Source organism: Anguilla anguilla, chromosome 18 (assembly GCF_013347855.1).
Source record: "Anguilla anguilla isolate fAngAng1 chromosome 18, fAngAng1.pri, whole genome shotgun sequence".
Taxonomy (NCBI): Eukaryota; Metazoa; Chordata; class Actinopteri; order Anguilliformes; family Anguillidae; genus Anguilla; species Anguilla anguilla.
The window spans coordinates 8,169,986-8,195,241 of record NC_049218.1 but is presented as its reverse complement, the minus strand read 5'-3'; the positions used below and the strand labels follow the sequence as shown (position 1 = coordinate 8,195,241).

The 25,256-nt window shown below is 46.5% G+C and overlaps 1 protein-coding gene across 2 annotated transcripts in view; it reads left to right on the top strand.

Moving 5' to 3' along the window:
* Positions 1-376: 376 nt before the first annotated feature.
* The window catches only part of LOC118218246 (spectrin beta chain, non-erythrocytic 1-like), a 107,795-nt gene continuing 82,915 nt past the window's right edge, over positions 377-25,256 (top strand). Inside the window, exon 1 of one of the 2 annotated variants that reach the window (XM_035400783.1) lies at positions 377-528. The gene's annotated coding sequence lies outside the window, so the exon portion shown is untranslated. The remainder of the gene's footprint in view (positions 529-25,256) is intronic. The other variant, XM_035400782.1, reaches the window with a different exon arrangement.

Sequence of the window (25,256 nt, the reverse complement as noted above, 5' to 3'; positions counted from 1 at the left end):
CTTCAGTAACAATGACTTATAAACGGTAATCAAGAAGAAAAAATACGCTGATTCTGACAAACAGACAAAACACTTTCAACATGTGAGCGAAGCACATCATACTGCATGGTTTCGCACCTCGTTACCTTGGAAAACATGGCGCTGTGAGAATCATTAAGGGTTTGCGCACTCTCAATTTCTAAACTTTGTCCAGAAGCATCGCTTACTTATTTCTCTTTTTGCACAAGCGTGCCGCCTTTTGTTTTAAAGGTGCGGCGATTTTATACTATCTCCAAACTGATAACATTCACTTTTATTTCGTATATATCTGTCTTGAACTGGGGCTTTTCAGTGCGTGAGTAGACGCTGAAGTGCGATCTCTCCGCCCCTCTCTAAATCAGTGCAGCAGTTGGCGTTGGTGTTGGAGCGAAGGAGGCGGTGCGTGCGGATTCCTCCAGTCGCTCGTTGCTTTCTCATCACCCTGCACTGCACTCAGGCGTGCATCGTGGGCTTGTTCGGTGGCAAACTTCTTGAAATATCCGTCGATTGGTAAGTAGCAAATATCGGAAGAAGCTTCAATTTAGATATATGTGTAGCATCCCAAACGGTGTAAACTGTTCAAACAGCGCGGTTAACGTTGGTGGGATAAAATGGCTTTTCTGGTGTTGCTAAGTTGAAAGTAATGGTTAGACCCGCATGAGGAATTATTTGAAATCGGATGTGTTTATGTGGGTTTCTTCTAGCCAGTATAAAAATTGAACGCAGATCGTAGTGAAATTTGCAGCAGAGCATTGAAGAACGACAATTTCTGAGGTGTTTGGTGGTTTTGTCTTAAGCATTTGTCTTGTCCGAAAATGGAAAATGGTGATATTTTTTGATGGGGATAGGAGATTGAGCCTACCAGTGTATTTCGTGTCGGCTACCACTGAATATTATGTTTGCATCTGAGACGCATTTCCCCGTTGCCTACTGTATGTACAGTTCACCGTCACAACATGGACGTTTTCATTACAGGTAGCAGGAGATAACTGTAGGATGCAAATAGGCGTGGCCGTGCGGATCTACCGATAACGGCTGGCGTCGGAGCGTGATGTTGAATTCAAATGACTTGAGTTTCGTTGTGCTCCAAGATTCATTCCGTGAGGATAAGGGGGGAGGAAAACAAAGTAGGCAATTACAGCCTATCCTGAGGGTCAAAATATTAGACACATTTTTAAACACAAGGATTGAGGTAGACTTTTTCTTCGTTTAATGTGGTTTGCTAGCAATACTGCATCTTCCATCCTTAGGATTTTTTTTTCTGATATAAACGCAGTCACACTGTTGCAGTCAATGGCGTCAGCGCTCCGGGTAGAAACGCGTTCGAGTTGCTTCTGCGTGATGAAAACAATCCTAGCGATCTTGACGGGTCGCACAATTGGACTTGCATTTCACTTGCTGTGTCAGAAGGACGTAGCCTAGCCTACAACTGCGCATCAAAGGAGAAGGTCAGCTTAGCGAGCAATATCCAGCGGTTGGCGTTTTGCGGTTGTCATGCTTGAAATAAAAACACACCCCGCCCGAATGATGGATGTCGCTATATCACACATGATAAAACCCAACGATTCTATGTATATATGTGTGTCTCGGCTTTCTTATTGTCGTTGTTGGCGACGGTTACGGGGTAGCCCACTGTAACTAACAGTTTTGTGTCTGGCCTTTTTGATGCACTTCCAGGTAGTTACACTGGATAAAACATTGCGGCGCTGCAGCACTATGCGGCTAGACCCGGTCCAGCCTGCGGCTTTTGAACATTAATCTAACACGAGGCACGCCATTCGGGAGCGGGCTAACAGATTAACAAACCCCGCTACTCTTAAAAATAAGCACGGGAAAGCTTTACAGCGAAATCCTGGGCAACGATTATATGATAAGTTCTTAGAAGACATGCTCGTGTGTAAACAGGCTTCGGCCTCCTGCATCCCTTAGCAACCGTGATCCGTGTTTCTGTGGAAAGTCTGTGGGAACTGCATCCTTTTAATTCTGAGGAAATTTCGCCCACTCCTTAGCATCGAGTGGTCGCACTTTACGGTGGCTTAAGGAAACTGCGTTAACTAGGCTACAGTTTGTTCGACTTTGAGAGAAGGTATTAATGTGTGAAATAGTGACGATAATAAATTCCTGTTCAGTGACACGCTTAAACCGTGGTCTCACGCCTTTCACGACAGCCGACCTTGTACGTTTGCGAGTCGAGTCGGCTTAAACAAGTTTATTGACATGTCATGTGTAAGCTTGTGTGCAGACATCCAAATATGGATGTTAGTATAATGTTCTGGGGTTGGCGTCAGATCTAGGTTGACCCGTTGGACATGTTGACTCTTATGCAGCCTTTATAGACGTTTTCGTTTCCGTGCGGATATGACCTGTAGAGTGGGTCACTGCACATAATTTAACAGGAAAATTTTCAAAGATGCATTGAAAATACTATTGTTACAGTGCATTATATTTTTAGGATGCTAAACCTGTGGCCCCATGTATGTATTGTACTTGTATGATTAAGAAACACGTCTTCAGGCAAAAACGAAATATAGCCACCTGCATGTGCAACTCATCAAAGCCTTGCTATAAACCAGGATTAAAAGCACTTATTTGCATTTACACAATGCCAATGTTTTGATCCACATGATAAAATGGTTGTGGTTTTAAAGTACAGGCTATACTGTATGTCAACATGAGCTATTTGGTAATATTTGAGAAATTACTCAAATTTTTTAAAATCTGTGCGATTTAATAAATTAGAAACCGTCTATAAAGCCTAGGCAGTCAGACATCCCCGTATTCTTCTATTGTGTCCATATTCTTTTTGTGCCTTTAGTAAGAAATTGTTGAGAAGTGGCTTGGCTCTCTGTCAAGTATTGGATTAGATTGAAATCGACATGATCATCTGAACGTGTTACTTCCTGGTCACCATTTGGCTCCACACAGTGCCGTAAGTTTTGTCACCCTGGGCTGGTGTGAGCGATCGTCTTTCAAGGGAAAACCATTGAACTGGGAAGTATGTTATACTGCTGCAGTGTTGGGAGCTGAATTAATCTCTGCAGGATGTGGCCTAACTTCCTGTGGTCCTTAACAAAGTAGCCTGGCTGTGGTGCCAAAATTCCACTTGAGTTTCTGGCAGGTTGCAAAATAGATTTGTAGTAGCGTAGCTGCTCTTAGTTTCTCCTCTTGGCTGTCTGAAAAAGTAGATTTTTCTTAATATGTGTTGTTTGTGAGGGTTTCAAATTGAGGTGCTTGCTAGTTTCTTTTATGTCAGAGTGCATATGAAATGGCATATGAAGTGATTGACTGTGGAGGGTGGTCCAGTCAGTTTGGCTGCTCTCTCTGTGTAATGAGGCATTATGCCAGTCTGATGCTGATGGCTGACTACATGGTCCACCCAGGTGAAAATGGAAGAGTTGGTCTCCCATAATCATCCTCACTTTGCTGGAGCTCTGAATATGTTGCCCTTTACTCCCTTTAGTCTTCCGCTAGCTTTTTCTGTTCAGTTTAGTTGTTTGTTTCCTACTCTGCTGCGCCAGTCGAAATGACCAAAGCGGCTCTCTGTTTCAGCTCCGTCTCCCTGGCCTGGCTCCGCCCCCGTCCTCCGCCCCCGTCCTCCGCCTGTGCCCCGTGAGCACGGCCCGCTGTTCCTCCGTTTCGCCACGGCAATTAGCACGACATGGAATTCCTTAATTGCCCCTCAAGGGGGGGGGGGGGGGTCTGATCAGGCCCTCGACCGAGGCCTGTTTGTCGAAAGCGGCGGGCAGACGCGATTCTCTCCTGGCGGGCAGTAGTTACCCTGCCAACAGGAATGCCCGCTGCGCGGGGGCCGTTTGAACCCGGCGGGCGAGGGCGTGCACCGGCGGTGCCGAACGCTCGGCCTTTTATTCGTGCCGCGGCGCCTTTTGAAACGGGACGCCGTCGGCAGGGTGACGCCGCATGCAGACATCACAGCCCCGCTCGTTTACCGCGGGCTTGGGCTTCTGCCTGCGGCGCGGGTTGGATCGTGGTCTGCCTTTGGTTTCCTTTTTTTTTTTTTTTGTTTGAAGGAGAGCGGTCAGTCTGCCCTGAATGTGCCCCACAGTGTCCTCGATTTTGCTGTTCTGTGGCTTTCTCATATTGTACGTTCGGATCGTCCTCCGATAGCTGGTGTCTTCCGAGCTCATTTCCCCTTTAGTGGACTTCCAAGGACTCCTGAAATGGCTGTGTTCATATTTACTGCGACTGTAGGATGACATCCGAGTGTCCCCACAGCATTGCAGTCTCTGTGTCAGTCTGCATGCAAGCAGGTCTCCTGCCTGAGGAGTTTTTCAGTACGTTGAGATGCAAACTCTGTGCCAAATGTGACACTGGCATTATTTTAACAAGATGCGCATGAACGAAAACGCTGAATTAAGATGCCTGTTTCCTGGAATTTCCTAATTGGGCTCTTCGTAGAAGTGCTTTGGCTTTGCATGAACACTGGCAGCATTGAGCCCTGAGCCTGCTCTAGCTGACACAGCCCATCTCGGTGATGGGTTCTGTCAATACTGAGTCCTTTTAGAGAGAAGAGAGCTGAAAAAATCATCAGCCCTTGCGTATCAGGCGTGAGAATCATCTTACTGTCTTCACGTGTTTGAGGTTTACTGGTTGGTGAGAAATTGGACGACCCCCTCCTTCCGTCACAGGATAAGGACAGTATAGACGTCACATCATGTGTTCTGTAATTTGAAAGAAATGGTTGCGGGATGTGGGTGGATTGACTGAATCGGTGCAAAAGATGGTTCACAGTCTAGTTTTGAACTTGATGCCATTCTTGCAGGTGGTAATCTGCAACGAGTGTCTTTGTGTAGTCTTAATACCAGGTTGACGCTCCTGAGCACAACAGCCCACGAAAGTTGATGTCTCATTTTGTCAGATGGTTTGGGGAATGGGGCCGGGGTGTGTTCAGTCAAGCTTTAGCCTATATGCTGTGGTCACGTTTAATGATATCGGCCCTGGCTTTTCACGCGTTTCGTGCTCAAGTCATGGTTGCGGTTGTTCTGCCAGTTCGGGATGCGCAGGCCCGGAAGCATGCCGGCGTTCCGGATTCCTCCGCATGCACTAGTTCCGCGGGCCAGGCGAGGGTGGGGTCACCTTGGGACGCAGGAGAGACTCGGGCGGCGGGTCCGTCAGGCAGGAAGTGGGTCTCTTCGCCGTCGGGGAGGGGCGGAATGTGCCGGGATGACTTGACTGCAGATAGCAAACGGGACAGCGCGACAGAAACTGGCCGCCTTGCCCCTCTGCAGCACGAGGCTAAATATAGAGCCCTTCTGTCTGTATCGTCTCACCTGCAGCCCTTTCTCTCTCTCTCTCCCTCTCTTTCTCTCTCTCTCTCTCTCGCTTTCTCTCTCTCTGTCTCTCTCTCTCTTTTTCTTGTTCTCTTTCCCTTTCCCTCTCTCTCTCTCTCTCTCTTTCTTTTTCTCTTTCCCTTTCCCTTTCTCTCTTTCTCGCTTTCTGTCTCTCTCTCTTTTTATTTTTCTCTTTCCCTTTCCCTCTCTCTCTCTCGCTTTCTCTCTCTCATGTACTGGCTTTTCTCTGCGGCTTTCTGAGGGCTGGATTTGAGTACATTTTTTGTGACTAAAATGGCAGCAGTGAACCCAGCTGGCGGCAAGCAGCACCTGTTTCTCCCCCCATGCCACTGGAGTCTTGTTGACGATTTCCTGGAGATTGACAGTCAGGTTTCTTGAGGGCGAAACCTTTTTTGAAATGTAGGGGAACACAACCCATTTCACGGTGTTTCATTTTACTCTTTCTGTTGATTTCAGTGATTGGTGAGAATGAGATTGGCATTTTCTTTGGCCTCCACAGGTTCAACTTTAGTGCATTTTTAAATTTTACAGTATGAACATAAATGTCTGTTCCCTTGTAAAGGGCTGTATTGTTTAGTGTTTGAAGGCTATGGTATGTAGGCGATATTTTTTCATGCTTTGAACCGTTGTATATTTCATGATATTGTTTGCTCTGAGCTTTTGATCCTGAAAATTGATGCGCGCTAACTGCAGAAATAATTCAGGGGCACATCAACTAATTGGGATGCATCAAAAAAATTTTTTTAGTTGAGCCCTGCAGTAGACTCGGTGGATGGCCGTGGTGCAGTGACTGAATTGGTGGGGGTGGTGGCGGAGGTGGGGTGGGGATTTGGGGGGGGTGGTAGGGTGACGGGACAGCTGTCATCGCAGGACAACAAACAAGGGACATATGGCCTGATACAGTCACCAAAAGGGTGTTCTGCAGAGAGGTGGGGGTGGGGGGGGGGCAGGGCACAGGGGTATGGGTTAACCCACGCGCCCCACCCTCCCCACCTCCCCGTTTGAAACGCTAACATTCCTGCAATTTCAGGGATGTTTCCTCAGCTGTCCTCTGGGAAAATTCCGAACGACTTTCCCCGAATCCCGAGTCTGGGAACGCAGACGACCCTCTGAGGGAGAGAGCGGTTTGACTCAAAATCCCCGTCTCTGGCGGGAAAAACCGGCGGCCCCTCTACGCTCTACTGGGCTGACCCTGTGGGGGTGGGATTAAAGTTAACTCAATTTTCGCACTGGATTGAGCGTGTCTGTTTTGGACAACTTAGTCACGGCTGTGACAGTATACTGGGCACTATACTGCCATGCTTTACGGACACACGTGATTAATCTTTAGTTTAACCCTTTAAGCTGCAAGATAAATATATGATTAGAATGTTATTAACTGAATATTCTTATGCTGATGTGACTGTCACTACTGGTAACTGAAAGTGGAGTTCTAGAACACTGACTTAGAATTTTGAAAAAAAGTATTCCAAAAACCTACTCTTTTATTTTGTGGTGCTTTTGTAGTAGTTCATGTTTTCCATTGACCAAGACAGTTTGTATGTCTATTGAACATTTTAGATACTTTGAATTTTCTGACAAAAAGTACAGATGCAATCTGGGCCAGTCAAAAATGTATTACAATTTAAACAATTTCCCTCAAAAAAACATCAAAGCCCCAAATGGTCAGTGATTCCTTTAAGAGATGAAAAATTGTAAACATTTTTGTTCCCATTTTATTAACAGTAGAGCTGCTTTGACATCACTGTATAAAGGAGCGGTGTTATTGACAGGAGTTATTAAAAACCCTGTTTGCTTCTGCATTAGTCACCAGGCTTTCTGTGCAGTGCAATATTGCAGAAAATGTGTTTTCATTCGTGTTGCGCTTGCTTGAGTATTCTATCGCTGCTTTTTCTAGGTTTGTGTTCGGTGAGTAAAAGTCTTCTAATATCATCAGCGTACAGCAGTTTTAAATATGCCCGCCCCGAACATCAGTGTATTGATCTCCCCGTGTAGTCGGAAGACAGCACTACAAATAAAATCAAGAGCCACACCGCTTGCATGTTCCTTTTGAGCCGCGACTGCAGATCCTTTCAGAATTTGCAGTGTTAACGCGTTATTTGCGTTGTTCAAAAGAAAGCAGAGGCTACCGGCTACCATCCCTCTTTTTGTTCTCCCTTTATACTGTCAGCTAAGAGAATTGCGAAGGAAAATATTGCTTTGGGCGGAGTTAAGTTGGAGAACATCTTTCAAAACCGGGGGCTTAGTGTGTGGAGGCTGGTGGGCTTAGTGACAGGGGATAGCTGTTGGTGTTCTCAAACACGGTCCAGGCCCAGAGAGAAACTGCAGAAATGAGAGATTAGTCAATCGGCTGGGAATTTATCTGGGATCTGTTTGTGCGCTGTGCTAAAAGTGACCGCAGCATGTAGGCTAAAGCTTATACTGTGTTCCCATTGCTCCCAGTTCATTTTGGGTATGCCGTTAACCTGTGAGTTCAGTGCCAGTGCCACCGTTGGTGTTCACCAACCCGGTTACGTTTAGAGAGCGGCGGATCTGCTGTTCGGCTTTGCCCCGTTCAAGGTGGCAATTTAGCATATTTGTTCGGTCCGTTTTGGGAGCATTGTGTTCTGTGTGTACCAGCTAACGACAGAAACTCCCTTGAGAAGCTACTCTGTGTGTTTTTGTGCTTGCATTGCATACCGGTAGCAGTTCTTTGTGATCACTTCATAAATTGAGGAGGCATGGACACTGAGGGAGATTAAATTGTTATTTGGCTGCTTTTAGAAGTTAGGTATTTACCACCTCGTCACAAGGCACGCAGTAAATTTGATCATTTTTCTTATTGACATGGATATAACTTCCTGTAGTATCGTCATGCAGTAATAATGAGGATACCATTCTAACATTCATTTTGCATTTATTACGTTTAAGGCATTTAGCAAGCTCTTATCCAGAGCAATTTACACAGCTTTTCACATTTTTACTTAGTATCAATTTATAGCGCTGTATATATACTGAAGCAGTGGAAGTGCCTTTCTCGAGGATACAACTGCAGTGTCTTACCTGGTAATCATTTCTAACCTTTCAGTTACAAGGCCAGTTCGTCCTTCATTACTGTCACAATTATGAGTGTCTAAATAGGAATAAATATGGGTTAAGTGGCCTTTGATAGGCATCAGGCTTTACCTGAGAAACTTGGGAGAGGGTTTATCCTTGTCATATTTCATGATACAAGAAATCTCTCATTTGTGGTAAAGCACGGTGGGGGGAACGGTCTGGAACCCGCAACCCCAGCTCTCCTCAAGCCCCTGTGGCACAGTCAGACTCGACAGAACGGAACTGAACTAGCGTAGAAGTCAAGCTAGTTTATCATATAGGCCATTCAGCACAACCATAACAAAGTGCTCCGCTGCAGTTTCACACTCCTCGGCTGTGATGAGTGTGTTTGTTCTCATGTTACCCTGCTGTGGTGGACGTTAAGCAGAGCCAAGCTTGGCTTTTTAGCACAGAGAGTGGGGAAAGGAAGTCAGAAAGGAAATTGGCGGTGTCCTGGGAATATTAAGAAGCTTTGCCCAGGGGTGTCCTTTTCCAAGAAATAAACCCCCTCCCCACCCCCCACCTCAATCATGGGAACTAGGATTTGGGGCCTCAGGAAGGCTCTGAAACATGTCCTTTAACTGGTGATGTTAATCTGACTAGGGCAAAACCAGTGTCATAGAAATCTGACCCCATGGAAAACAGACCTGTGGATCACTTTTCTATATACAAAAATGACCCCTGGGTCTATCTTGGAAAAATGACTTCCTTTAAGGGAAAATGACCCACGTTTTGTAATCTAGGTTTTTGGGATCGTGGTCAATTTTCCATAGAATAAAAAAAACGGTCTGTGTGTTATACTGTAGGGTTTTTGGATTGGGGTCAGTTTTCCTATGCCTAAAACCGTTGTAGGTTAGAAATTGAATAAACACTTATACTTTAAAATGTGCGGTCACTTTTCTATGACGGGCGTCAGCAGTCTCAGCCTGAAAAATGATTTTTCTGAAAGCTGAGCCAGGACGGTGAGGTTGACTCCTCAGTGGTCATCTGAGAGGAATCATGAGATTCCTCGTTCATTAAATGTCGTGTTTTTCAGGGAAATCTCATTAACTGCAGCCCATTCCTCCACCCGTCCCCGCCTCCCCCCCACGTCTGAAGTCAGATCCAGCATTTGTGGTCTTGTACAGAGAAGGCATAGGAGCTGAACATTTTTGGTTATTTAGACTCATGCAGCTCGACACACCAGAATGGCCTCAGAACCGGCCCAAGATTTGTTTCAGGCACAGATGGCACAAAATAAAAAAATGAAACTAAACTTTTAAAAAACGTTTTCTTACAGGTGCTCGGCCAACAGTTAAAGGCTTACATCATTGGCTCTGTGTGACATGACAGTAAGAATACTGCAGTGAAGAGCAAAGAATTGTCATTTTCAAAATGGCGGTCAAAGCAAAATTAGGCAGTTCGCGATGAGTGGCTCATTGTTGTGACAGCATGTGCCTATTCATGTCCATGCAGCACCCTGCAGTTTTATAAAGATACGTGATCAGAGTTTGGAACTCAGAGTTCTGCTCTGACCTAGATCGGGATTACAGATGGTAGTGATTTGAGACACATTGCTGTTTTTTTTTGGAGCCAAAAGACTTGTGTCCAATTCTGAGATTACTTTGAGTGAAGATGGGATATTGTGACAGTGAGTGGATGACAGCTACATATTATCTTTAGCATTATTGTGACCCCCCCCGACCCCCCCCCCAATAACCTTTTCCATTCTCCCATATCTTGAGCACATTTTAAGTAAGTCATAAGCATATAATTGATAGCTTTTTTTAAGCAATGCAAAATCTATGAGATTGTTATTTTCCATAGCTGCCTGGAGGCTACCTTAGGGCTTGGTCTGTGCTGGGACACGAGAACTCGGTCCCTCCCCATTCCCCCCAAGCCCTACCCCTTGTGCCAGTTTCCAAATTGGGCTGGGGCATCTAAATTAGTCTCCTGCGGGCTTTTCCAAACCCTGGACCTTATCAAGCGACGTTCTGCAGAGCACTCACCGATCCCTCTTATCGCCTGGCATTCCTTCAGAATCACGGCACTTGTTCGGCGGGGGGAGAAGCGGAAGGCTTGCGCTTAGCGTCACCTCGCCAAACTCGCCAGATACACCGCCCCTGCGCCCCTCCCGTCCTCTCTGCTTCTCAAACTGCGGGAACTTCCCGTCGGTAACGGGAGTTTCCTGTGCAACGTTAGCAGTTGGGCCATGTCCAGTACCGCAGTATTGCGCTTGGTCTCACCCTATCGCGAATGTTTCAACTTTTAATGTTAAGAAAACGGAGCTGATTTCCTGGTTGGGTCTGAAGCAGGGTTGCCAAATCTTTTTTCCTGGAGATCTGCCGTCCTATTGGTTTTCATTAGGTCTGCTTTGTTAGGGTTGGAGTTAAAACCTTACAGCACGGTAGATCTCCAGGAATAGGGCTGACCAGCCCTGGTCTAAAGACCCTGCAGTCACGTCTTCCAGAGCCAGGGCTTCCAGGTTTCATAGACACCCAGCTGACCCACTGCCATAATGACTTGATGCTAAGTTCATTAATTGCACTACGTTGCACTACTTCTGGCTACCTAGATGTACCCAGAAATGTAAACTTAAAAATCAGCAGCAGTACGTTTGGATTCAGGTCTCCCGAACTTTGGAAGGACCTTCCCAAAATGATGTGGGGGCACTAGAACTGTTTTGTTCTTTGAAGTTTTTGCGCTTCTTGTTCAACACCTGTTCCCTATAATCCAAATCTCATACTCCACGCCTCAAGCATTACTTTCTTTGCATTTGCTTAACCATAGTGAAGTTCTGTCTGACTAGACCCGTTCGTTAATGCCTCTACGCCAAAATAAAGACTGGAGATGGAGAACAGATTTTTTTTATCCTCGTACTGGGCCATCCACACCCTTACACTGAGCTCTTCATTGGGATTCCTGGTCGAGTGGGAGTCCGTTGGAACTTCCCGAGTCGTGGTGCTGAGCTTCCTTCGGGCGGATGGATGGGGTGTGCTGTTATGGGATGTCTCCTCTCTCTCCCAGAGGCCAGTGTTCATTGAAGTCCTCCAGCAGAGCAGGAAAGACCACGCCCAGCTGTGCACCCTGGGGCCCCCACTGCCTTCGGGAGACATAATTGCGCACGTAATCCATCCGAGGGCGTTGCTTCCCCCTCCCTCCCATTTGGCCCCGGTCCAGCACGGTTCCTCCCCCCCCCGGTCCCAGACCAGAACAGCCTGTACGTGCTGTGCACCACATGCCTGAGCTCAGCTTCAAAGGCCCAGAGGAAATCAGATCAAATGGGGCTCCTCATTGATGCGTGTGTTTTTATGACCGTTGTTTACACCCAGCCCAGAACAAGGCCTTCTCCCAAAATGCACTGCCAGGTCACCCTGGCACAGTAAATAAATATTTGGGTTCTCCAAGCGTGTCAAGTGAAGACGTATGATGGGCTCTGCATGGCCCGTTCTGTTAAAACTAGCACGCCGATTTGGGCCCCTCTACAAAGAAAAAATCTGTTCAAAAATCTTTGAAAAAACTTTGTTGTCGCAATTCAGAAACTCATCTTTACACTATCGGCAAGCTTCTTTTTTTTTTTTCTTTTCCCAAGATTCATAGGACCATTTCCAAATGTTTCTATACACGCACCACATCTTTGATGCATCTGCAGTGTAGCATCTGTTGTATTTTACCAGTGGTGGGTTTGGCCTTTTATTTTACCAACCTCTTAATGGCACACATACTTTTCTAAAAGTGACAAATGACCTGCATGTCACTTTTCCACGGGGGTCACTTCTGACACACACAGCGGTGCGGTCTGGCAAAGCGGGTCTTCATTCTGTGGCGTATGATGGCCAGTACTTCCTGACCACCGTGGGAAGCTTGTTCCAGTGCTGCGGGGGACCAGTGTGTAGCCTCTTTGCCCACATATGTGTCAGGAATATGCGAGCTGACAATTCCCTGCACAAAAAAAAAAACCAAGGATGCAGAAGCGAATTCCGTTTGGAAGTTTGACTCTGCCTGGACACCTCGCGCGTGACTGACGCGTGATTGAGGAGCCCTCGTCCCCCTGCGTTCTCTGCGCACTTAACGGCGAACCCGTCCCGCTCCCCGATCGGGCCTGCCGTGCCGGCGGGGATTCTGACAGCGCCGGGGAGATGTGGAAAAGATGAGGTCATCTTCAGAAGAGACCGACCGGGTTTCTTTTCGAGCATCGCTCTTCGCTTCTTCCTTTAGGCCAGTTTCCGTGCCCCCAGTGCAAAACACATAGTCACAGGGGAAATGCAAAATGGAGCACAAGATAAGGGGCTCTTAGGAGTGCTTGTCCTCAGGGAACATTGCCCCCCCCCCCCCCACCCTCATTCTTGGGTACTGTAGTGCCTGTTTTTTTGTGTGTCTGGCTGATGTAATGTGTCGGTTTCAGAAAGCCAATCCAAGCCATGGTCATGGTCCATTTACTATGTTTGTATGTAAGGAGTGGATTTAAATATTTAAATATATTGTAATATCCAAAAATGGTAGTAGCCTGTATGTCCACTCATATGTTGGGAATTCCTGCGATGTTGTGACGATGTTTATTTTCAGTATATTTTTAGTATGTAGCTTTTGCCGAGAGGGTGTAGCCGCCATGGGTAACCATGGGTAACGCCCGTCGCCCCCGCCAGTTCCGCCGCACAGCCGGTCTGTCTCGGCCTCCTCCAATGGGAAAGCCACATTTAGTTCACTCCTAGACCGCTCATTTGTGCGATTATTTAATGCAGCATAAAAATCATCAAAAGGACTCTGCTTGTAGGCATTTGGTTAATTGGTGGCTTCTTGGTTGAATGCCAAAAAAAGTTCACCCCAAGAGGGCTCTGTGCTCCAACTCCAATTCTGTACAGCCCTCCCTTCCTCTGTAGTGCCTTCTCTCTCCTCCTCCCTCTCTCCTGCTCTCATGAAATGGATAAAAAGTACCCAAATGGATATATCGAGGTATCTGGATATTAGGTGTACACATTTGTGATGGTCAGCATTACTACGGTGGTAATTTGTGATCAAAAGTGTCAAGAACAGCGCTCTTAGAAAACTGCTCTTCTCTGTCAGCCATTTTGTGCCATACGGCCTCACGTCCTGTTGCACAAGCTCTTGGACTCCCTCCTTTGTGTTTTTTTTCTATCTTTGCCATCCTGCCCATATCAGTCTGCCTGTGGCATTGACATCTATCAGCTTTTATTATTGTTAATAAACGACACGCATAAGTCCTGATTTCTATGAAATCTCACACATACCCGTTTTTGGGTCTTTGCTAAGCAGCCCTGGATTTAGCTTGGTTTTCTGGTTCATTGGACAGTCCGTGTTACTGTACCATGGGGACCTAGGGTTGGTATAGTATTTAAAGTGTAAATCCTTCATTTCTTATATTAAAAAATGCCATATTTGATGCCTTTTCATGATGGCATTTTTATAGCATTTTATAGCATAATGTGTTTCCATTCTGAAATTGCTGACGCACGCACAGGAACTTACTTGCCGAATGTGAAAGAGGTTTGATATGTTGCTCAATATTACCAGACAAAAATTGTTGCTTGTCTCTAGGCAGTCTTCTTTCTTAAAAATACGCTACCGTTGGATTATCGTCCAAGAAAAATAAGCACTCTACACACTCCTAGTAATAGCTTCGGTTCAAATGGAACTCTAGTATTTGGAGTGTGAAAATGAACTACCGTGACCACCAGTCACCACAGATGTCGCCAAATCCTCCAAACTGAAAAGTTAAGGATGGACACTTTGTTACATATTGCCCTGTCACCATCTCAGTGCTTCGACAGTTCCTGTGCTTGTCCCCTTGCCTTGGGCTGCTTAGTGCCCTGACCTCTCACCCTTGACCTCTGAACCCAGATTTCCCAGGTGTCCTGTCTTTACCACAGACTACAGCGTAGACCCCACCTGACCCAACAGGGCATTTTCCCACGTCTTCTCTGTGGCCGGAGGATGGAGTCCTGCAGTCTCCTTTCTCCAGACCCTTCCCAGCATGCTTTCCTCATGGGAAACCATCCACTGGTCTCTGTTCCTTCAGAGTGCTCTACTCACGCAACCCAACAACATTCCCCCTAGAGCACGGCTTTTCATCTTTCTCTGGTCCCAGGACCCCCCACCCTGGCTCCAGGGGACTGCCCATCATAAGTCAAAAAGGGCTATATATATATATATAATAAGTAAATATATATAAAAGGTTTTGTAGTTTTAAATACTTTACCAAATATGTATGTAGTCAGTGGATATGAAGTTTGATCCAGGACTCCCTACAGATTTTTTTTTTTAGGTAAATCTGAGACAGCGGCCCTGGTAGACAGACAGTATGATGGTATTTGGTGATCGAAATTGGTGAACCTATTTTCACCATTACTTGAAGTTTTGTCTTTTTGTTTCCGTAATGTGTTTTTGGTCATTCTTTAGTTAATGAGTATAAGCGGCCCACTCGGGTTCTGAAAAATAGTTTCTCTCTTTCAAGACTATCTGGTGTCACATGTGAAAGTGAGCGTACTCACATCTGTATTGTGTGGACTAGCTGGTGTCACATGTAAAAGTGAGAGTACTCACATCTGTATTGTGTGTACTGTGCTGGTGGAAAACCCAGCTGCTCTGCTCCTCTGTATTTAGTTTCTGGAGGATTGCCATGTGGTCACGACATTCCTCTACTTCCTCACTGATCCCCACCCAAAGACGTCCATTTTCTGCCTTTTTCGCCCGTCCTTTCTCTGTTTGCATTATTCTTTCTTCAGTTTTACAAAATGTAGTTACATTTTTATGTATTCAGAATGAGTTGAGAGAAAAATGGTTCCAACTATGCACCAGTTTAATGCCTGCGTTCACTGTTTGGGTGTCAGCAATGAAGTAGAGTCCATCTGTTTAGTGTCTTGTCTAATGCCTGAAAGAATTTGAGGTTTTATATTATTTGTCTGTAACACACCATAAATTGTCCTGCAGCAAAACACATTAATTGCTTGAGTTCATCCCCTGTGTCATATATAGACACGATATAATAGTAATGTTTCCATGATGATTATTTAACACAGTACCAGGAAAAATTCTATGACTCTGCCAGCAAGAGGAGGAGCTATGTGCCGTGACTTTGTGTGTGTGTGTGTGTGTGTGTGACCCTTCAGGCAACTGCCACTCCTGACATTTGTTTCATAACCCCATGCCCCCCACCCCCCCCCGCCCTCACCCACCCATACATCCACCTCTCCCCCTCCCAGTACCTTATTGTGAATGGGTTGTGGCCACAGTTTGCTCAATCTCCCGAACAGCTGGGACATCATTGGCAGCCACAGATGTTCCTGTCCCGATGGGGTGGGCGACTGTACCAACAAGGGATGAAGGAACAAATATAGACAGAAAACAGTCTGAACCTGCTGCAGCCAGCTTTTCAAACACATTACAAAAGGGGGGAAGAAGACTCAGTGGAACGTGCACATAAACTATATCTGCTTTTCTTTCCCAGTAAGAGAATAAACACGTTTTTAATGGGTTGCACTGACGGTTGTCTTCTCAAGGTATTCAAAGTTTTCTTTTATGAACTTTGGATTCTGAGACGGCCAGCTGAATAAACTGTCTACCCACATAATGTGGGTAGTGAATGCTACTAGGCTAAATTGGAACATTTCCTGCTGTCCGTGTGGATTTTTGAAACCGTCTGGGCAGTTGGTGGTTCATGTCCGTAACGTGGGCAACTGCAGAGATGCACAATGCGTTTATAAAGACCGCATTATCGATGACGAGCCTGGCTAAGTTTAGGAGACGATCCAGGGATGTTTGTGGCTGGGTTGAGTGGCATGCCTTGCATGCCTTGAGATTTGTGAATGTGGGCAAACAATTGAGTCAAACATCCAAAGCTTCAGACCGAGCCAGGTCTGACTGGCCAGCAGCCCCACAGGGAGATGTGCAGTTGGCGCTAGTATCTTCTGGTGGGGGGGGGGGGGGGGGGGTGTTTCAGTTGGCTGGGGAGACAGCAGCTTATTGCTTGTTACTGACCCCCCCCCCCCCCCCCCCCCCCCCCAGATCAATCAAGTGTCTGCAAGCCCACCTGTTGAGCCACACTTAACGTGTGTCTTCCTCAGACTACTGTGGTGTGTTAAGAAGTGGTGGTGGGCATCACATGGTAAGAGGAGAGTGCAGACTTGTCTGCTCTCCTGAATCTATAGTGGAGGTTATAGCGATTGGCACTTATAAAAATGACTGTTACAAATTGAGAGAGGGAGGGGGGGGCTGGTGGCCAGAAAGCATTGCTAAAACAATATCAGGAGCTGGGGCAGGTAAGATCAGTGGTTTTACCACTATGTTTCTGTCCACAGTGCAGTCTAATTGCGGTAGTATTTGACGTCTTCCAAAGGCCTGTTAACATCAAAAGGCTATCAGCTGTCAAGGTGGTCTTGGAACCTTCTCAGGAGAAGTTGTGTTCCGGCGTGAACTACTGACCTATAGAATCCCTGCTGACGGCTGCTGTAGCCTCAGATTGAGTGCTGCACCTGTTACCTGTGCTGCACTCGTTAGGGCGATCGGCATGTATGCAGCTGTGTTGATGTTTGGTTAACCCTTTGAACAGTAGGTTTTTTGGAATGTTTTTTCAAAATTCTAAATCGGTGTTCTAGAACTTCAGCAATTTCAATCGCTAGTAGTGAGTGTGACATCAGCATTAGAATGTTCTTTTCATAAGTCAGGCCACAGAAAATGTGCTGGCTAATGAAGTGGGTTTTGTGCTCCTGGTTCTTCTATCATACCACGTGAAAACACCAGTGTTTTTTTTCCTGCTGTGCTATGGGTGGCCCAGTAGTAGCAAACAGTTCCCGCTTGTAAACAGACAGCTACTGATGCACAGGGAGGGAGGGGGGCTGTGTGACCTCTCCCGGGATGTTAGTGTGCCTTGTTTGCACACCCCCCCCCCTTCCCCCGCAAAACCACCCGTTTCTCACCCCTGCAGCTGTCGCGCTGCGAACTGCTAATGACTTTGCCCTCTGGGGTGTGAGCAATGGGCGGGGTCAGGGCTGTCTGTTAATGCCAGTCCCCCACAGAGAGGGGGGGGTCTTCAGTCTGGGGTACACTCTCAATCCTCACCCCCATTTCACTCAAAATAACAGTGTTTGTTCAACCCCCTTTTTTGCCACCAGTCCCCCCTAATTGCCATATGGAGTGATTGATTGCATTGTTTGTTATTGATATTTTTTGCCTTGCAATCTCATTTTGTTCATTTGTACGTATTTGGCTTTCATCGTGTAATCCTCTTGTGTTTTCCCCTAACAGGCTTAACTAGTTTTCAGTCGATCCTGGGTTTTCACATTTGTGGTTTTTTGAGTATTTACTTCCCGCCTCTAGGGATACTGTTGCTCTTAACCTCGATTTATGCACTTGTCTTCTCGTTGTAAGTCGCTCTGGATATGAGTGTCAGCCAAATGCCACTAATGTAATGTCAGGCAGTAAAAGCCCTTTGGTCTGTCCGTGTTATCTTTCATCTCATAGCTCTACGCCCTCAGTTTCCCTCTTGCGCGTTCCACCGTGCCTAGCGTTATGTTGCGCGCTAGCATGATGACACTCGCTATCAGTTGTGACATTTATAACTCATCACCGTGGCGTCTCTGTGGACAGCCTCGCTGTGGGGCACGTTCGTAAGTCACTCTGGATTAGAGCGTCTGCTAAACGATGAAATGTAAATGTGGTGGAGGGGTTGGTGGGAAAGAGCAGAGTGTGTGTGGTGGTGGTGGGGTGTGGGAGAGAAAATGGGAAAGAGCAGAGTGTGTGTGGTGGTGGTGGGGTGTGGGAGAGAAAATGGGAAAGAGCAGAGTGTGTGTGGTGGTGGTGGGGTGTGGGAGAGAAAATGGGAAAGAGCAGAGTGTGTGGTGAAGGGGGGGGGATGCTGGGTATTTGGCAGGAGTGACGCGCGCGCCAGGGAGAGGGAGTTACGTAAGTTGAGGAAGTCTGTGGGAGTGAGCGCTCCTGCGCTAGCTGGAGAGTGGGAGTATAATGGCAACCAGACTCTCTCTCTCTCTCTCAGCTTCATGCTTTAAATCAGGGGGAGAAGGCAGCTGGGATTTTATTCATCTCTCATCTCGTCTTTCTTCTTTTTGCTGAAGTCTTTCGGTCGCTGAGGCACGATCGGTTCTGCAGCGGCCATATGGAGAGGCGCGCTGAACCCGGGTCACTGCGTTTCGTTTCGCAAACGCACCCCAAAGTTCAGGGCTAAACCACTTTCTTTTTTCCCTTTTTAAAAAAAAGTTGACAGTAGTCCATATGTACTGGTCTCTATGATTTATTTAAATTTTTTGTTCAGATGTGGGGAAGGGGAGAGGGTTACAGACGGAGAAGGGATCACAGTACCGAAAGAGCTGTGGTGGGGGACTGACCCCTCACTGACACGGCGATTCGTGTGTGTGTGTGTGTGTGTGTGTGTGTGTGTATGCGTGCGCGCGCGCATGTGTGCGTGTGCGTTTGCATGTGCGTGCGTGTGTTGACAGTTGTCCACACTATTGGTTTCAAGCCCAGTTCCCTAGCCATTATAATACACTGCCACCCACACTTTATATGAAAGGTGATGGGTGCTCAGTGTGGCAGTGTTTGAAAGGTGTGACTGATGTAGTTCTACAGCATCTATTGGAACATGTGGGAAATGCTGTCTTGGATGTTAAATGGCCAACACAGATGTGTTAAAATGGTCTCTGTCCTAGGTCTGATAACTGCTTCTGTCACAAACTAAGTAGGTCACTGCCACTCTGCCCATGAACCCCCCCCCCACCCCCACTCGCCCAGTTCAGGGTTACAGCACTTTCTACCGTCATGGAAATACATAAATCTGTTTTAGGCCCTCTTCTGTACAGGATATTAAAGTATTTTGACAGGAAAGAAGAAAATAAAAAAACCTAGCAAGCTTTGCTGTAATTTCCCTTGCTTTGAGTCAGAATTTGGGACGAGGCAGTGGGGTGGGTGGGTGGTGGGGGGTGGGTTGGGGTGTGTTTGGAAAGCAGGCGTGGAGAGAGGCTGAGCCTGAGGGTTGAGCTGGGCCATAAACCGAGTGCAGGGGAAGCGGACATGCAGGAATGCGACCATGCGCATGCGACCATGCGTGGCTGCAGTCTGGTTTATCCAGCGTTTAGCGGAGCATGGCGCTGAGCTACTGTTGATCTCTAGCGCGTAACACTGCTCTGTGTGTTCTGTGACACCCAACCAGCGATTTGTGATTCGCCGTGATGGAGAAGAATGCTGTGGGTTCACTTCCTGCTTCTCAGCGATGTGTGGGTGCAGTATGCGTGGTGATTGGACAGTTTGTAGCTTATTTATGGTGGATGGGGACAGACCGGTGGCTGGGCAGTGCTCGTGCGTGATTGGTTGGGATTTTCAGTGCGTCCGTCAGCATGTGCGGCGTGTTGTGCAGTGGTCAGAGATGTAGGCTGGGGTCTCAGTGAAATGAATGGGTTCTGCAGTGTCTCAGACTGATCATTTGATACTGATCAAAGGGGAGCAGCAGAATGTTGGAGTGTTTTTCCTAACTTTGGGGTTTTGTTGACCGCATGTTGAAAAGCAAAGAAACTGTTATAGAGTAGAGAAATCTTCATTTCCTTCCACGGTTTTTTTCGTGACATCAGCGAGAGATCCTGCTCCTGATGTATTAAATGTGTATGCATACAGCACACGTTATTGAAGTGTTAATGTTCCTTTCAATTTCCTTTTTGATTTTCCATTTAATTTCTTTTGGACGCAATCCAGTTCCCATAATGCTCTGAAAACCTAGTCAGCGTGGAAGATGTGAAACTAGATCTTCATCTGTCTGAGGGCTGATGGGAGTTGTGTCTGTTGCCCACTTTTTTCATTCGCAGGATGTGCATAAATTATTGATAATCTGTTCTTGGACCTGGCAAGAAAACAAGATTTATGTATTTATTTATTTATACATATAGGCATATTACAATTACTGCTGGAGATTTACAGTACTTTTACTCAAGGGTTCTACAGCAGTACTCAACCTGGGAGTTGAACCTGCAGCCTCTGAGGCACACGCCCAGGTCCCTAACCCATGCAATACGCTTCCCACCAATCATGTGAGACTGTGCTGGTGTTTAAGCTGTGTCTCAGCAGTGAGACTGTGCTGGTGTTTAAGCTGTGTCTCAGCAGTGAGACTGTGCTGGTGTTTAAGGTGTGTCTCAGCAGTGAGACTGTGCTGGTGTTTAAGCTGTGTCTCAGCAGTGAGACTGTGCTAGTGTTTAAGCTGTGTCTCAGCAGTGAGACTGTGCCCCCCTTGTAATAGACCCCTCTGGAATACGATAGTAGAGAAATGAAGTCCGCACTGTAGCGTACTGAGAGGGTAATGGATGAACACTTGTGTTTTCTTTCTCCTTATCGCTGAAACCGAGCGATGGCGGCATCGCGGCTCGCCGCTCCGCTGAGCCGTCGCAGGCGGGTGACATCTGTATCGCCATGGCGCTCGGGCGCCGCGCGTAGGAGGGAAGAGCGGCAATCGCGCCGTGCTTTCTTTCCCTCCAAAAGCGCGCTCTCCCTGAACGAGACCGGCTCTCGTCGAAACTGCGGGCAGCTTTTAAAAGGCGTTTCTTTCATCGTCGGAGCTGGCGGAGCGGCTTTTGTTTCACGCGGAAAGGCTTGTTCCCGTAGCCCGCAGTGGCCTGACCTGAGGTGGATGTTATGTACAGTCAGTTAATGAGCACTGTGAATAAAGAGAACGAGTAATTCTTAATGAGGACTGACACTGCTGGGCTCCCTCAGTGCAAATAAAGATCCTTTAAGGGTGAAGCTCCAGCATCTCCTACAGTGGGGCCCTCAAACTCCTGTCCTGGAGGGCCGCAGTGTCTGCAGGTTTAACTCCGGTCCTGGAGGGCCGCAGTGTCTGCAGGTTTAACTCCAGTCCGGGAGAGCCAGTGTCTGCAGGTTTAACTCCAGTCCGGGAGAGCCAGTGTCTGCGGGTTTAACTCCAGTCCTGGAGGGCCAGTGTCTGCAGGTTTAACTCAAGTCCTGGAGGGCTGCAGTTAAAGTTTGATGGGGAGCCCCTTCTTTGTGCCTGTTGGGTGCAATCTGTTCTCTCCCTCCACCTGTGGGACTTTCCTCCTGGGGTCCCTGTGACCTCTGGGCTTTATACATGTGACCCCAACATGTGAGTCCAAAAACAGAGATGACCTGGAAGATTGAGGGAGGGGGGGTCCTTCCTTGTCGACCTCCACTCGTCGAGAGGAGGCTTGGCACCCCTTCAAACGTCCTGTCTGCGACGTGTCCCGCTCTGAGCAATGAGGCGATGATGTCACGTCTCTGCGTGTGCAGTAAATCAGTCGCCTGCTTGCTGTCTGTGCGATGGCGGTCTCACTGCTCAGCCTGTGATGAGATGGTGGCGCTCCTGGCAAACAGTCTGATGTCATGGACTCATGAATTTGACCCGTATTGCATTGTGGGAAGGAATGGCGGCGGCAGGGGTTCACGAGGGGTCGTCGCTAAGATGCGCGGCACGTTTCTGTGCGTCTTTCTCGGCTCGTGACGTCTCCAGGGACGCAGGAAGGAATAGAGTTAAGGCGGAGACGTACTCAAGACGTCTCGGCGTGCACTGGCTGGTACCTCCCACCGCACCGCAGGAGCAATCTGCACTGCTGGCATTCCTGAGAACTGATGGAGCTGAACCTGGATGTGATTGGAGCAGGCCGAACATCTCATTATGCATTTCATTTGCTTTCTTCATTAGAGCTCAACTGAACACAGTCAGTAGTCTATCTGGATGTTTATTCATTGTGTTGCCTTGGCAACTGTGACACATTTTTATTAACATGTATTGTGTCAGCTGGGTTGTAAGTAAATGGCTTAATTTTTTTTACATAAGAAAAAATACTATTTGAGATGTTTGATGCACATCCCTAATTATAGTTCTAAGGTTTGGGAAATATACAACCCTTAGAGAAATCTTAAGCAGGAAAAACTGGTTTGTGCCACTCTCCACAGGTGGGGCTACAATTAAGGCTGTATCAAAAGGTACCTTCTAAACAGTTTTTATGCTGCTGGGAACCAAGTGGGAATTATTTTTGTTTAAAAGATTTACAAGTAGTTTCTAATTTCACAGTGATCAGATGTACTGTGCTGACTGCATTCGGGTGTGACGACGTTTCACTGACGTGAGACTGTTGAATCTGCGCTTGTGTTACCATGACGACAAATCCTTACTTTCTGAGTTATTTAAAAACGAGCACCTGGTTTTGCATATGCATCGCAGTCTTTATTTCATGGTCTGTGGCATATTATGTGAGGAAACTATAAAAACAGCTGGATCAGGGTTTATCAAAGTATAAAGTAGAAAAGTTTATCAGGGTACTTTTTTGATTTGGGGAATTTACTGACCGCAAATTTGGTGAACAAAGCTCCTTTGATTACTGCTTGTTGGATTGTCTCGGTACAGTTGCAGTACATTCCTCTTATCTGATTGGACTCAACAGCATTGAAATGGCGATTTAAATGGTGCCAGTTTCAACAAAGTGGCTGTTAATTCTGGAGTTAGCTGGGAGTCCTAACTTTGGAGGAGGCTTGGAAGACAGATAGCTGCACAGGCTTGGAAGACAAATGCTTGCGCAGGATTGTATTCGTTGTTGGCTTCGCTGTGTTGCCAGATTAGAACCATTTCCGACAGTTCCCTTCTGCTGTTACGTCAGATCGTAAACACCGCACATCTGTAATCCATTTCGGAACACTCTGTAGGATGTATGTTTTTCTAGATTTGTTCCTCAGTTCTTGCAAAAAAAAATCTAAATAGCGCATGATATGAAGAGTGGCCTACTGGACGGCTGCCACTGCAAACAGGTCCCCGCCCGGCCTCGAGCTTGTTTGTCGAAACCGAAGAACCTGCAGCTGTTTGTCTGTAGTCCTCTGTTCTTGCTTTTCTCCAGGCAAAGGGAGTTTTAAGGCTTGGTTTCTTAAACCCCTTCTCTTGTGTTTTCAATCGCGCTTATACTCTGTAGGGACTAACCTGAGCTGTCGAGGTTTGTTTTAGTATTTAGTGGAACCCTTCTTTGAAATGTTTTGTGCGAGATGTCAACATTCTCACGGTAATTTGCCCTGTACACTTGGTTCCCAAGAATGTGCAGATTCAGTGGTTTCTTGCTATTGATTTCTACAGTCAGTGTGACTTGTACAAAGTGTTCAGTGCATTCTAAATAAAGGCCATTCTCCTTCCCATGGTACTCTTTCTATTCTCATCCTTGTGTGTACAGTAGGCATGCTTTTACTGCAGGCGTAATGTAAGGTTGTAGACGGTGCGCAAATTAACACCTGCAATAATCTTTCTGCCTTTTGGGTAATGCAATAACCAGCCCTGAATGAATAAATATGGGTGTTTCATGAAAGTGACTGATCCTGAGACAGTCATGTTTGCGGCTGATCCTTTTTTGGGGGGATGGTGCGATCTACATTGAGGTGTGGCTTGGCAGTAAAACCTGACATGTGCCACATTTCCCCAGCAGGGGGGGCTCTAAAGATGGCCCTGAGCAACGTGAATACTGTACATGCCTCCTGCACAAACTATTCTTCTTCGCCACCCACCACTGCCTCATCAGCAGGGCTGCGGTCATGTGATCTGTTTCTGAGGCATTGGTTGGTTATATGTGAGTGATATTGGGTACCACTATCTTTCCATTGTGGTGAGAGTATAACTAGCTGGTAAATCAATACTAATGTTCCATCTGCACATTGATAGTGCCCACGTGCATTTTGGGCTACATTTGGTGCCCGGGGCAACACAAATGCTGTTCAGTTCAGTGTTTGGCTGCTCTCTGTTGTGGTCAGCTCTTCTGGTATTCTCCCTCACTTGATTTCACCCAAGATATTCAGAATGACGTGCCGTCAGAGGGAAATGTTTTTGCTTACAAATGGCCTTTTTCTCTTTTTTTTTTTTTTGGTCAGAAAAATGTATTTTTGTCCTCATGATATTATGATACCATTGTCTACTTAAATCTGGCTGTGACGTCCTGTTGTAGTGCCCTGATCTGAATAAAGAATATTTATGTCCACTGTAATTTGGAAGAGGACTAAATAGCTGGTTTTTGTTCAGATCTGAGTGGCGTATGATAAGTAGCCATGTAAAAAAAATAAAAAATAATTACAACCCCCTCAAAAAGGGTAATCATGAGCCTAAGGTAATACGGGCACAGGTTTATTATTATGCGGCATTTGTAATTAGCCCTTCAAGGTGTGAGATCACAAATATGTGATTAGAATGTTCTTAATTGAACATTCTAATGCTGATATAACAATCGCTGCTGGTAATTGAAAGCAACTAGAACGAGTTCTAGAACACTGACTTGGAATTTTGAAAAAACATTTCGGGGAAAAAAAAAACCTACTCTTCTGAGGGTTAAGGAACCATACCGGCAAAAGAATGTCGAGCCTCACCCTGGGTCCCAGAAAAGAAAAATGCTTGAAAGTTTTTTTTCTGTGTGCTTTGGCAGTGTTGTCAGCTTCGCACAGTCATTCCAAGGGACAGAAAACTCAGGACTGAGGTGTGGGGTGCCAGAGAACCTCCGCCAACGCTTGCTAAAAATTTCCGTTCGCTTGATTCGCTGTGTCCCGCGGTCGCGAATTCGCGTGTGACCGGAAAAAAAGCCTTTTCGTTCCAGACCAGATAGCATGCATAACGCACGTATGTATACTGGATTGGTGACGTCCTCGCTAGCTGAAGGAAAAGAGGCCACGGCTGGCTCTAAATCAGGCTGCATTCATCTATATGAGAACAGCTTTGTCCGTCGCCAATTTCAAGTCTCAACTGAACACGCACTTGTTTAAGATGGCTATTATATAGCCTAATCGTTGTTGTATTATTTTTATTTGGCTTATTTGATATTGTGCGCATTTTCAATTGTACATATTTCTTTTTATTCTACCGTGAAGCAC